Genomic DNA, 13738 nt, shown 5'->3' with positions numbered 1-13738 from the left:
AAGGTCTCAGGAAGCCCACATCAACATCAAATCATTCAGCAGCACTTCTGCCTTGATTATGCAGTTGTCATTTGGCCACAGTCACAAAACCAAGTCTCCCTTCAAGGAGCTGAGCTGCCAGTTTGTGGTCCACTGTGAAACAGCACAAACTCAGGGTCGGTGCTCCCTGTGCTTTGCCTCCCTGCTCTCCCATATCGGAATTAAACTGGGTAAGCTGGGAGGCAGTGTTGCAGGATTTTTCATTTCCTAATCCTAGCAGAGACAGCAAACCACCCCCAAACACATCATCCAACCCTACAGTTGCTTTTAAACTCAAATCAAAACCCAAACAGGAGCTCAGTGCTTCACTACTAGACCCAAAAGCCAGGTTTCCATTTAAACACTTTTGTTTTACTTCAGATCCCATTCAAAAGCCATGCTGGACAGACAGTGTCTGCAGACAGGAGACATGAAAATACCTTTGCCATGAGGGGAGTTTGTGGACACTGGAGCCTCTCTACAGCATCACTGGGCCCTTTGCTGTTCAGGGTGCAAATAATCATCACTGAACTGCACTGACAGATTTAGATTTTCATTTACTCGGAGAGAATGGCCAGTTCTTAATAAGCTAATTAAAGGTGCTCTTTAATAAACCAGCACAAGACATTTTATGTCTCCCGGCTAGTGCCCAATGCAACTGAAGTTCAGATAAACACACTGACAAAGAAACATCCATTTTACCTAATGTTTATTGACCAGATTTTAAAAGCAGTAGGCTGCTGCAGGAATCCTCCTGAGAGCTCACTGCTGCTGTGCTGCTGGGGGCTGGCTCCACGTTTTGGCTCGCTCCGCTCTGCCGGCATTCGGAGAGCGCCTTCACAGCCTCCCATCTCTCCAGTGAGAGATCAGAGCTTCTCCAGCTTTCCACCTTCCGCTTCCATCCCTTGCTGTGACAGGGGCTAAGAGCTCAGTGTGAGCCAGCCAGCCTGGAAACACACAGAAAGGCTCGGCTTATCGCCACTGAAACAGCCCTCTGCACTCCTCGTTAGGGTGCTGCACTAATTAATATATCAGAGGGGGCTGTCGGGAGCGCACGCTGATTAACTGTGAGCCCGGTGGAGAGGGGCTGGGGGGAAGTGTGATGCCGGAGCTGGTTTCTTTATTTAACTCCAGATCTTTTTGCCTCCCTTCAGCAGCAGCTTTCTGCCTGCGCTTCTCTAACGCTCTCTGTCACAGCCCCAGGCATCACAACAACTTTGATTTCGTAAAGACAGACACAAATTATATTTGTACTGAATTATTTTTACCCATCGACATCACAGATGTGAAGACAGTACAAGAAGTGAGAGTGTCTTAACAAAACCAACCTGCCACACTCAGCCCCAGCACTTCAAGATGCTGGTGAATAATCTGGAGATTTCAGGTCAACCAAAAAGCTGTTAAATTATATCCACGAGGATCTCTTTCTGAATTTCTAGTGTAGCTGGATAGCAAAAGCACAGTGGCCTCTCTCCTGCTGTCATTTTTGTTGGAAAACAGTCTCTCAGTTTCTGCTACCTGCTGTCATCCTTCTTTTGGCTTTGCTTTATCCCTCATGCGCTCTGCCTCACCACAACAATTGAAATCTGTTTGGCCTGCCTTGTTTCACCTCTTTTCTGCATCTCTACCTCTCCAAGCCTGCACCTCATCCTGGCCTCCCCTTCCTGGACAGGCACTGTGCTTGGTTTTCTCCTCTGCTCTAAGTGGTGTTTCCACTACATCACTTCCAGCTCTGTATGCTTCTCCCTCTTGCATCTGCCTCTTCCTCCTCATGTTTATCTTCATTTTTTTGGCCCTTCTTTTACTAAAACGGGCAGTATTCCCACACTGGAGGAAGTGCTCAGCGCAGTCCTTGGGCACGGTTTTGAATTCCCATTGCTCACAGAGTCTCCTTCAGTTACCCAAAAGGGAGCTCAGCAGATAAATTTTCAGCTGCCAGAGAGCAAAATTCCTCAGGAGGATTCTCTATTTCTGTCGAGAGCTTCTCCATTGCTACCACCACATACCCAGATCATATATCCTAATATTTTTCCATGGGAAAAGACAAGTCAGCCAGAACCTTGTGACTTTCAAAAAGCAATCACTGATTATCTCACAGTTGCAACCAGGAACGCCTCGAGGAAACTTGTACTTCTGAATGCAGCCGGGGCACACGGAAAGATTTCTTGTTGGCAGGATTAAACTCTGCACTTGTGCTGCCAAAATGCAAATGCCACTGTGGGCCAGCTGAGAGCACACCGCTAGTTCCAACCCTTTAAATAATCCAGATGTGTGATTGATTGGGATTGCTCACTTTGGGTATGTTGGGTTCACACCTGCAGTTCAGACCAGCAGGATGTACCTGGAGCTTGTGTCAACACCAACTTCACATGTTTAGCAGGGGCTGCTGGCACACAGAAGGAAGCAGGTTTGACAATTGCCACCACGTGGTATTCCTGAAAAGTCAAACACCACATACTGCATTTCCTTTGGGGACTTTAAGAGCTCTGATCCATACAGCTCCACAAAACCCTGGGAGCTGGCGAAGGGAAAGCACAGAGAGCATCAAAACCACCCATGGCTGCTTGTGGAAGGTGCTACACGCAGTTTGACCTGCAGCTCTTCTTTCCTAGCTCTGGGTTTGCCCATGCTCTGCAGACATGAGGAAGCACAACGTTCCATGGCCAAAAAATCAGCACAGAGTGAGATGATCATGGCTTCCTGCTTCCAAGGAAGCTCAAGACTCCCACCTTTGTAGGGGTGGTGGCTCCCAAGGGTCTGTGACCTGCAGGACCAGACCAGCTCCATACAGGGCTCAAAGCTGGTTAGATTTGGCCCCTCCTGCTCTCACTTGTTGCAATTGCCAAATCTGTCTCCACTTTGTGCCCAGCACTAGAGGACGAGGACACGCAGCTTTGGGAACCCAAGTCACCCCCGTGGCCAGCATGGCGCAGGTGAGAGGCTGCAGTGGGTGGCAGAGTGTGGCAAACCACACACAAGGACTTGGCAAGCTGTGAGAGCACAGTAACTTCAGCTGGAAATTGCAACACTCCCTTCCAGCGGAGGGATATCTGCCATGAGCATTTACCAGAGCCCTGGATCTCTGCTCTTCTGCACTAACACCTGCTCCAGCACGTGCAGTAAAGGGAATGTTACCACAGCGGAAGGTGCATCTTTGCAATCACCCCCATGTGCCTGAGCTTCACCTCCCTTTAGGGAAGGTGTGATCCCAAGGATGACAAGGATAACAGACTAACTGCCTGGGTTAGATCAGGCTCTGTTTGCTGAATTGGATAGCAGGAAAATGTACCAAGAAAATCCCTTCTCGAGATTGGCTGCAAACTGCCATATACATAATCTACATTTACATATACGTATAAAAGCTTAATATATATGTAAACTATATTTACATACAAACATATGTTAAAGCCTTTGGTAGGGTTGAATGATCCCTACAGGCTGAGCTATTTGAATTTCTCAGGGGAAGACTTAGGCTGCACTAGGGATGTTAAGATATTTATATGAAAAAATAATCATGTTTTTCAATAGTCGAAATTCTTAAGGCCTTAATCAGGTTAGAGGGATTTAGAAGTTAGATCAATATCTCATCACACGGAATATAGAACTGGCTTCTTTCTAACTGCCTACAGTAATGATTTGAAAAGGAAAGAAAATCCTACCATTTTAGCAGACTTCTCCAAGTCCACACAAGGCACACTCTGGCAGCTGTGTGCCACCCTTCTGGTTTCCAAGAGCTCTGTGGCATTCCAAGGCATTACTGCAGAAAACAGATGTATTTTTATGGTAATCGTTTTAACACCTTTGACATTGTTTTGTAACTACCTCGGATCCCAATATGCTTCACAGAGCTGCAGAGAGAGGTGAGGGCTGACGAGTCTAAATTTAAGGAGCAGGAAACCTGACTCACTGCTGGCACTGCCACCGGCTCCCTGCAGGAGTGGGTAAATCACCCGGGGTGCCTGTGCAGCACCTCAGCCTTGCCCGGGAGCTCTTGTCCCCTCAGCCATCAGCTTCAGGAGACATTTCCAGGGAGCAGGTGAGGATGAGAAAGCTGGTAGCATTCCTGAATCTCTCCATCACCTGCTGCAGTGTGTCCTCACCCACCTTGCATCGCCACACAAGGATGTGTGATTTTTTCGGTCAGGCTGACAAAAGATCAGTGTGACAATGTTGTGTGGGCAGGCCAAACCTAAACTCTGTGCTTTGCTTTGTTCTAAATAATCCTGAAAACTAACCCTTCAAAACAGGCAAATAGCCTTTTCAAGCACAGTTAAAAACCCGGGGAGATTCTTAGTTTCTGCTCCAAGTATTCTGCATTTCTAATGGTTAACTAGGAAAGGGGAGAGAATACAGAGATACCTGGGTTTTGATAAAAAGTTGTATTTAATTTTCAGAGATGCAGATGTTGTTTAGTAACCTCTGAAAAATGCATTGCTATCGAAAATGGAAACATTTCCATGTCCATTTTTAAAAGACCATGAAAAATCTAGAGATGCCTTTCCTCTGGCCCTGCCCTCAGCTGGGACCATCCCTGACCACCTGGGAAAGTTGTGGAGCATCTCCCAGTGGTCAATGTATGTCCCAGTGGCACTGTTTGTATCTGACAAAATCTCTGCTAATGAGACCCACGTGTCGTGGTGGCCCTTTCCTACGCTAGGAGCAATAATCAGAAAGGCCTTTCTGGAGGGAGGAAACTGGTGGTGAGTGAAGGATAACATCTGCAAGGTGATGTTGCTGCTAGGATTTCTGCACTGTGACTTCTGCCAGAGCCAGCAGAGCTCCTTGGAGACAGACTCCTCCAAAGCCATCTGCGTGTGAGGGTGATACACCTCACACACCTCGGAGGGAACAAACAGAAATCCACCACAGCTCCCCTGCCCCCCTGGCTGACAACTCAGAGCCAATAAAGGCTAAGCCCAGCCAAGGAATTAAATATCATGCTGGAAGACCAAAGCTCTCACTCCCCTGAAACAGAAGGTAAATATCTCTAGTATTTACAGTACCAAAGTTATATTGGAGAACGCTCCCACAGAGACACTGATTCGAAGGAAAGTGTTGCAGGGTTTTGGCTGGCACATGGATTTAGTCCCAGCTGCAAAGCCATGTCCTGAGAACAGGAGGGCCTGGGACAGCCAGGGTCACACAGCCCCCCCACCCCAGCTGCCTGGCTGAGGAGCATCAGAGCATTAGTAAGAGCTGGAGGGGAAAAAATAAAAGAGAAGGATAAAAATACTCAAACTCCATCTTTTCATTAATATAAAAAAACCCCCAAACCAAACACTCAGCCACCATTTTGACCTTAGCAAAATAGGACCAGGTTATAATTTGGGGGTGCACCCCTGCTCCATCAACTCCACTACTCTCCTGCTGCCAAATCCCTGACATACTGGAACAGCCCCAAGGCATGGGGCCTTGCCACCCCAGTACAGGGATTTCCTTGGGAACATCAGCTTTTCTTCAGAAACAGGGTGATGACTGGTTTGGATCCACAATTCCTTGCTGTCAGGAAGCCAGGTCTGTCCCACGGCTTGGCTGAACATTGGACCTGGAAGCAGGAATAATCTGAGGCTGAAACGGTGCTGCTGGTAACAGAGAGGAAAGCAACGATTTTGCCCTCACTAGCTACATCCCCAGTCCTCTGCTACCCTGATTTGCTGTTGCTCCAGGCCCTGTGATGGTTGAAACCCCTGTGGGCTACAATGGAGCTGCAGGCACTGAGCATCAGATCCGTTTTTCCCAGAGTGCTCCTGACTCAGTCTCAGGATGCAGCACCAGGCAGACAGAAGCTGCCTTGCCCAGCACTGCGAGCTGCCTTCCCTAGGAACCTTCTCCTAAACTACGCAATTCCTGAATCTCTTCAAATTATCAAACTTCAGGAGGAAGGCGAGAAAGAAACGCCTTGTGGGATTCATTTTGTTTCTGGGGAAATCAAAGGCAGCAATGCACAACAAGACGCGTTAGCACGGAATTCCACTCCGCACGCAGAGCCCTCCCCACAGCAGAGCTCATCCCCGGTGACTCGGGAGCAGCTGAGGTTGTGCAGCCTGTCCTGAGACACAGACAGCTCCCTTCCACACAGAAAGCATCCTGCCCTCCCCAGTGCCTCGGCAGCCTCTTTCACCCCTTAGAATGTGGCTGAATGTTTTCCGCTGCCTGTTTCACTGCAGTCCTCCAAAATCCTCTGTCTGCAGACCTCGGCAGCTCCATCCTCCTCCAGGGTAGGCCCTGCCTGCTGTTGCCAGCGCTGTATCTGCGCTGTTCCTGGATTTCAGCTTTGGAAGAAGCACAGGACAGTCTGAACCCAGGGGAATTCTCCCACCAAACACTGGGAGCAACAGCCTCAGACTCTGTTTGTATCCCCAGTTCCCAGTGTTGGAACTGGGAACTGAGCAATCCCTTCTCCATCCTCTTTTGCCCTGGAATGCTGGCTGCAGGAGTAGGGCTGCAAGGGTGGTGGTGAAGTAGCATGGCTGGGGGAGGTCCTCAGGGCAGTCACCAGAATGGCTTTTCCACCAGTGTGGGCAAAGAAAGAAAGGGAAAATACCTATTTTCATTCTGATGTACAAACAAAGCCTTCCTAGATTTAGATTTAGAGCTTCTTGACACATTTCACTCCTTGGACCCGCTCCAGAGCTTTCAGCCTGTCTTTGAGAGCTGGAATCCAGCTCAACCTGTCTCCAATATCCCTCATTTTTGATGGCTTCTAATCACGTCCCAGCTCCCAGTTCATCCTACATTGGGTGGAAAGCAATGGATCCCTTGACGTACACACACACACTCCACCCCCAGCTCTGCCTTCCACTTCTGCTACTCAGCACATCTGGTCAGCAAAGGAGCCCTTTGACTTTCCCTGCTTGGTGTGGAAGCATTTGATTTGTGTCTCATTCTGCTGCAGAACTGAGTGTAGGTGCTTTCTCATTGCCAACCACCCCCTCAGCCTTCCCTAGGGGATATTCCTGTCCCCTGAGCCTGCTCTGTGCACTGAGCCCTCAGACACCAGCAGCAGCCTGAGCATTTGTCATTAATAACATGATTTCCTGGGGATTGGAGAGGGAAGGTAACCCAGACCACCAGATGAATAAACACAGCACTGAAATGATGAATCAGAAAAACAGGCACTCATTAAACATCTCAATTCTTGCTGTAACAGCCTCCTTTAAATCAACAAAAAAAACCAACTCTTAGAGACTATACCTGGCCTTCCTCTCCATCCATAGAGAAACAAGGAGCCTACAAGTACTGACCAGGGCTGGATTTAGAAAAACTGAAGAATTGGTCTTAAAAGCTGCCCCTTTTATGGTCTCCAGTTGTATTTTGGCCCAGAGCTGTCTGACCACCAAGACTTGCAACAGTCTCTGAACCTGAGCTCCCTTCCCCAGACTGAATGCGTGCCTCAGGCAGATAGAGGTGCTGAGGAAACAGAAGCTGCAGCAAAACCAGAAATGTTGCAGTGCTTGAAAATCGTTTAACTTCCAATAACTCACCAAAAGCAGCCAGATCACCACTAAAACCATTCATCTCCCTTGCTCTTCCCTAAGTATATCAGTGAATAGCTGCATTTGATGTTTTGTAGTTGCTCCCAGCCTGAAAGCCCACTTTCCAAATTCCAGCCCAGAGAGAACTTCCACTGCTGAGTAACGAACCCTGAAATTGGACAGCAGGACTTGTGACTGTGATAGAAACAATGGCACTGCCTCGACTCAGAGGGAACAGGACCAGAGCTCATCAATACCTTCAAGGTGACAGTACATGAGAAGGCTGGAAATTATTCATAATTTTAACAGAGCTGGAGACGGAACATTCACTTACAGGTAGTGATGAAGGAAAATACCTACACTTGTGGGAAGTTCTTGGGAGGAAAGCTGTGAAGAGCTCAACTCATTGGAGAGAAAGAAACTGCCTGGCTTAAGCACAATCATTTTCCTGGGGCTGTTTCCCCTCACTCAGCTGATATAAAGGATGGCCATGAGTAATGAGGTCAGATCCCTCGTGGCCACACCAGAGCTCAGACTTATAACCCAGCCAAGCTAAAGTAGAAAAGAAGGCCACGAGCTGCCCAAACTGTCTTCACAAATACCATTAACTTTGTTCAGCTTCCGGCTAAAGGTATCAAGACGTGACCAGTAAAAGTTTGTTTTTTCTTCTCCATGTAGAGCAGCAGAAATGCATCTCTAGCCATTTCCAGCAGATGAAGAAACTGAAGGGGCTGAAGACTGAATGGCTGCTGCTAATTTATTACAGTCAAGTGAACAGCATCCCAATCTGCCGTTGCATTTGCACGCTGCTGGAAGAACAGGAAAATAAAGGGGCTGATGAGAGTTATCAGGCATTTCCTTGGTGAGCTCTGCACCACCTCACTGCAGCTGTCAAACATTCTGACCCATGCAAACCTTCCTCAGTACACAAACGTGCGACCCACTCGTGTTGTGAAGCGCCGGCACCTCCCTGCCTCTGGGGAAGCATTGGAAAAGATCACGTTTCCTTTTTGTGACTTAACAGGTTCCTTGTATTTCTTTGCAGCTTCTTCAGTTTGCAGCTGCAACAACAGCCTTCAGCAGCAGCACAGCAGCCTCCGGGCCCAGTTCAAATCTATGATTTCCTTCAGAATTTTCCACGGCAATGCTTCCCGCTGTCAGTTTGTGTCTCCATCCCCATCATGATGCACTGGGAAGGAGAGAACGGCTGGGGCAATATTTCCAGCCGCCCTTGGCTTCCCAAGGAGCTCTGAGACTGCTTATTTCAGTGCTGCTTCAATGTTTCTCTCCTGTTTGAGAGTCTCAATACATGATGCTCTACTTTGGGTAATTAATTTTTAAAGAAGCTGTGTATATTAATGCAAATTCTATTAGCGATGCCTCTTGGCAGCCCGGGTATTAAATACAATGCCAGTAGCGTGACAACACTTGACAGTCTCCACAGTGGTAAACTACATATATTATTATTTTATGCCACTTTTTATGCTTTTAAGACACCTCCTTAAAATAAACTGGGATTGTTAGTATGCTTGTACTAAAGCACAAAAATATTCCTTCTTAATTTAGCCGAGCGTATGTTCCTATTAGAGCTGGAGATGCCAGATAAGAGCTGGCACACACCATGTGTGGTGTGAAGTGGTGGAGCTGTGTTGCCTTCAGAGGGATTGCAGAGGCTGATACCAATGAAGGCTCTGACTTGCTGTTCCTTTGGAACCATAACTTGATATTCCACACTGGATGATTATCATCAAGGGACAATCACAGCATCTGACAGCAAGCCCAACTGCTCTGTAAACTGTTTTGGTGATGGAAATTCATAAATCTCTGCCTGTGTGCTGGCCACTAGAGAGGGACAGAGGAAGATGCTTTGCAAGTGCAAATCCCTGCTTGGAAGAGTTTATAATGCAGAGTAAAGTGGCAGCACTGTCTGTGTTGGATTCAGCCTTTCCACGAGGAAGGAGAAAAATCTGCTGACAGGTTATATTCCACAGCAAATAAATTGTGCTGACTGCTCACAACTGAGCAGGAGTTGGACACAGGAAGGGCACTGCGCAGGATCCAAGCAAAACTGGATCTTGCACAGCACGAGGTATGACAGAAAGAAGAGAAAACTAACCAGGCCACCACGTGCCTGAAAGTTCACTGCTTTACTAGTCCATAAAGCAAAGTAAAGCTAATCAGAAGGTCTCAGCCCCGTGTGGGTGTTAAATGCAATGCCACAAAACAGGACAGATGGATTTCTAGTTCTTTCCCCATTTTTTTTTTCCCCACAGAAGACATGGAAACAGTTAAGCTCTCAGAAGCCGGGATGCAGCAGAAGCAAGACTGCACAAATAACCTGAACTCAACATTGTAACAAAACCTGGAGCTGACCAGTTGCACTCTGATCTCGGTCACAGCTTCAGTTCACCGTGCAGGAGGGGTAACATGGCAGGAGCTGTTCTGCTCCAGCAAACACCGTTTCCCTTCTCCTTCCTTTGGCTCTATAACCTCAGCATCCTTCAAGTACAGGGGACACATCCACGGATAAGGTCAGGCCGCTCTCTGCCCCCGAGGTATTTACTGCTGCTCAGCTGAGTTCACCTGGGTAGCTGCACAGAAGGGAAAGGTGCTGGCTGACAAAACCCAGTCAAAAGGCACCAAGAGCCCTCATGGAAATGATTTGTGACTGGATAGCATTTTGCCTGTGTCAGGAGCCAGCAAGGCAAAATGGGTCAGATGGGTTTTGTGGCCGAGTCGTGCTACAGATGGGGCCTTGTGAAGATGTTGCTGCCTGCAGACATTCTGGGCTCTGCACGTGGTGCTTTTGTTTCCCTCTGCAGTGCCTCAGCTGGGACAAGTCCATCTGCAAACACCAGGATGCACCAGTCAGTGCGCACACGCAGTGCCACCACTGGGGTAGCTGATCTTGCCGCAGGGAGGCTGCTGGGAATGGCCACTTCTGTCCATCCTCACCTGTACACTCTCCAGCCCCTTCCTCACTGAGAAAGTAAAACAAAACACATGCTTTGATGTGTAATTAGGCAGCAACACCAATAGCCTCCTTCACTGATGACTCCCAGAAGATGAGCACCAAGAGGCCTTGTCACTGTCTGGTGGAAAACATTGAAATATCCCAGTATTCCTTAAAGTCTGCCAGCACCTCCTCTTGTGTGGGCCATGAAAGAGGCACTGAACATCTCTTGGAGAAAACCTAACACAGCACCACCAGTGCTCCAGTGATGCTGGGAGAAGCCCGTGGCCTCAGGCAGCTGCCTGTGCTCCCCTTAAAGAAGAGTCTTGTCAGACTCTTATTTCCACCACCTAAAGGCAAAAAGCAGCTTGTAGGTAGTGGTCACTAAGGAAAGGGTGAGGAGGGGACCAGAGAGCCATCCATCACTTAGGGCTTGGGATTGGCTCTCCCAGTTTCTTTAAGCCTCAGATCCCAATTCTATAAATGCAAGTATTTTGTTCAAGGTCAAAAGCCTTGTTCAACCCCAAACAGCTTTCCTCACATCCTTCCTCACCCGTGCCTTCATTCCTCCAGAAAACAGACGGAAAGGAGCAGGGAAAAAAAAAGCATTGGCACAGCTCTGCCTTGGACTACCATATGCTCCTCTGAATTGCCTCTTGTCCTCTGAATAACCAGTTTCTGCTCTCTCCACTCTCTCACAAGCAGATGAAGATATCCATACTTTCCTCAGCCACATCACCTGACGTTTGAAAAGCCAGCCCCTGGCCCTTCCCTCATCCTCCTGGCACAGACCACGTTTCTCTTCCCCACTCACTGAGGTTTGGTTGGTGGTGACGAGAGACTTTGGCAAAACGTCCTATTCCAAAGCACACGGCACATATGAGAGATCAGTGGCAATCATCCCATCCATAACGTCAGAATCTAAAGAGATTTATTCCTATGATATTTGAAGACTTCACAAGAACAAGTTTCCTTTTTTTAATTCGACTCTGGGATTTCCTGTAACAGAAATAACGATCTTCAAATTATCCTTTCCTATTGGAAGGAAAGTTTTGCCACACAAAACATACAGCAATGCCTCAAAGCAGTTCTCACCTCCTAGGAACAAAAGGTCACCACAAGAAAAAGTGCAGGAAGCAGAACTTGCACATTGCAAGGATCAAATATAGGTCAACCCTGGCCTGCTTTGAATTTTTTTTTTCCTCCGCATTGAACAAAGAGGTTAATTCCACTCCAGGCCAGACCGCTGTGGGAGGGAGAGTGGCTCTCCTCCACCTCTCGGCTCCTCCCCAGGCTGCAGTTCAAGCCAGCCCCAAGAACCAGCAGTGTAACAGAAATGTTTGTAAGATTGAGGGAGTCTTGCTGGATTTTTTATAGGATGTAAGGTAGGTTTATTCTCAATAACACTAGTGCCATTCTCATGTATTAACTAGAGCTAACTGGGACACCAGAACTCTGGTTACACCTCACACATTGTACTGCAGGTATCAATTCCCCCTGCAAAGCCAGCTCTAACCTCAGTGCACCGAACTGGCCTTCTGCAGACTTTGCCCCATCCCTGCAATGAAACAAGCTTTTGACACTGCAGCAAGGGACCCCAGGGACTCACTGAAGGCAACTCCTGCACGTCCATACAGAGAGAGATAAGGCTTTAGCAGCTGCAGTCAGGAACACTTGCCAGCAGCCCATCCACAAACCCCATGAAGCAGGGGAAAAGCTTCCACCAGCACTAAAGTCAGCCAGTGTCAATTCTGATTTGCTAAAAAGATGGTGAGCCTTGAAGCCCCAAAAGTGGTGTATGGGGAAAGTAGTTAAGAGGCCTGAGCCAATCTTCTGAAACCATCTTGTACAAAGAGCACAGCAAACCACAACTCCAGTGGTGCAGGAGCAGTTTGTTCTCTAACAAAAGGCAGGGGGGAAAACAAAAACAAAGAGGGGGAGGGAAAGAACATAAAACTTCAACAAACTCAGCTTAAAATCCAAAGAGAATTACAGGAAACTCTCTAGAAATGAAAGCAAAGGAAAAAGCAGCTTTCCTGGATGCCAGTGGTGACTTCATGGCAGGGAGACTTGTGATTTTCCAAGACAGAAAGGATTTTGGCAGGACAGATCTCGGGACAAAGCAGTCCAGCTTTTTGTGAGATCTCACCCTGCCATTGGTTCCAGCCTGCAGGTGTCCAACACCCTCTCTGCAGTTAACCTTGGTGCCACAGTCACTCCAGGGGGATGAGCCTATTCCTACCAGACCACAGGTGGGGAAGTCTCCACATCCCCTGTTCATCACCAGAGATGACAACAGGGGCAGAGGCAAGAGGCAACTTCCTCTTCAGATCAAAACTTGAGTGTGTAAAGGCAGAATTTCCTCTGGTGAAATGATCAAATTTGGAACACGACTCACATAAAACCGAGTTCCATTTGCGTATCCCCAAGTTGTACCCCAAGGTACCACGCCCTGACCTTTCCTGCACTTCAGAAGGTTGTGTTGGCACCTGTCTGCCACAGCCCCCAGCCATCCTGCAAGGCCTTTCCCTGCTCCTCTCGCACTCTCTGTGGCACACACCCAAACACAGGGGCTGCAGCAGAACCCCTCGCTCTCAGTGTGCTAATGGACAGAGGGGGAAAACCCCTCCTCCAGCTGCTTTGAATTTATTGCACCAAGGAAGACAAGGCAACTTTCCTCCTTCTGCCAATGCCCTCTTCTCTGCTCAAACCTCACTGAGCCTTCCCGGGTGTCTGTCAGCAGACAAGGAAATTTTTCTTGAAGTGCAGCTTACAGATTGCTGCACAAAAATAGTTTATTTGCTTACAGTGCCAGGGATGCAGCATTAGGGATGCTCTCAAGTCACTCCAAGCATAGTATGACTACAATACAAGCTACTGGAGCAGAAAGCCTGGAAGGGGGAAGGGAGGCCAAGGAAAAGAAAAATATTTTTTCAGGCTGTCTTGAATGCTATAAGCTTTGCCTTTTTGTTTTTGTGGGGGTTTTTTTTTGTTGTTTTTTTTTTTTTTTTTTTTTCTTTCCTAATGTGACACAGAAAGCTGCTTGGCAGACCAGAGAAACAAACGGTTCCTATATGGCCCACTTCAATGAAGTATCGATTAAGGCAAAATTAAAACTGCATTTGTAAATCCCAAATAATAAATGTTGCTTTGCATTTATAGCACAAACCTCAAGCTCTAAGATCTTTCATGGATGTCTTAGTCACTTGCAAAATGGCTTTTGAGGAAGGTTCTAGATGCTATGTGAAGCCCCAGATCATCACGAATTAGGGCTGCCTACAAGGTAAAATTA

At 47.7% G+C, this 13738-nt stretch overlaps 1 long non-coding RNA gene across 2 annotated transcripts in view; it reads right to left on the bottom strand.

The window, feature by feature from the left end:
- Positions 1-631: 631 nt before the first annotated feature.
- Positions 632-13738, bottom strand: part of LOC136287578 (uncharacterized) — a 30144-nt gene continuing 17037 nt past the window's right edge. Inside the window, exons 3-4 of one of the 2 annotated variants that reach the window (XR_010720175.1) lie at positions 3678-3775; positions 632-2453 (exon numbers count right to left, since the gene is read on the bottom strand). This is a non-coding gene — a long non-coding RNA (uncharacterized lncRNA). The remainder of the gene's footprint in view (positions 2454-3677; positions 3776-13738) is intronic. The other variant, XR_010720176.1, reaches the window with a different exon arrangement.

Source organism: Chamaea fasciata, unplaced genomic scaffold (assembly GCF_029207755.1).
Source record: "Chamaea fasciata isolate MVZ Bird 193981 ecotype frontalis unplaced genomic scaffold, bChaFas1.0.hap1 SCAF_3, whole genome shotgun sequence".
NCBI lineage: Eukaryota > Metazoa > Chordata > Aves > Passeriformes > Sylviidae > Chamaea > Chamaea fasciata.
Note: the sequence above shows the minus strand (reverse complement) of the source record. Positions and strands in the feature narration are given on the sequence as shown.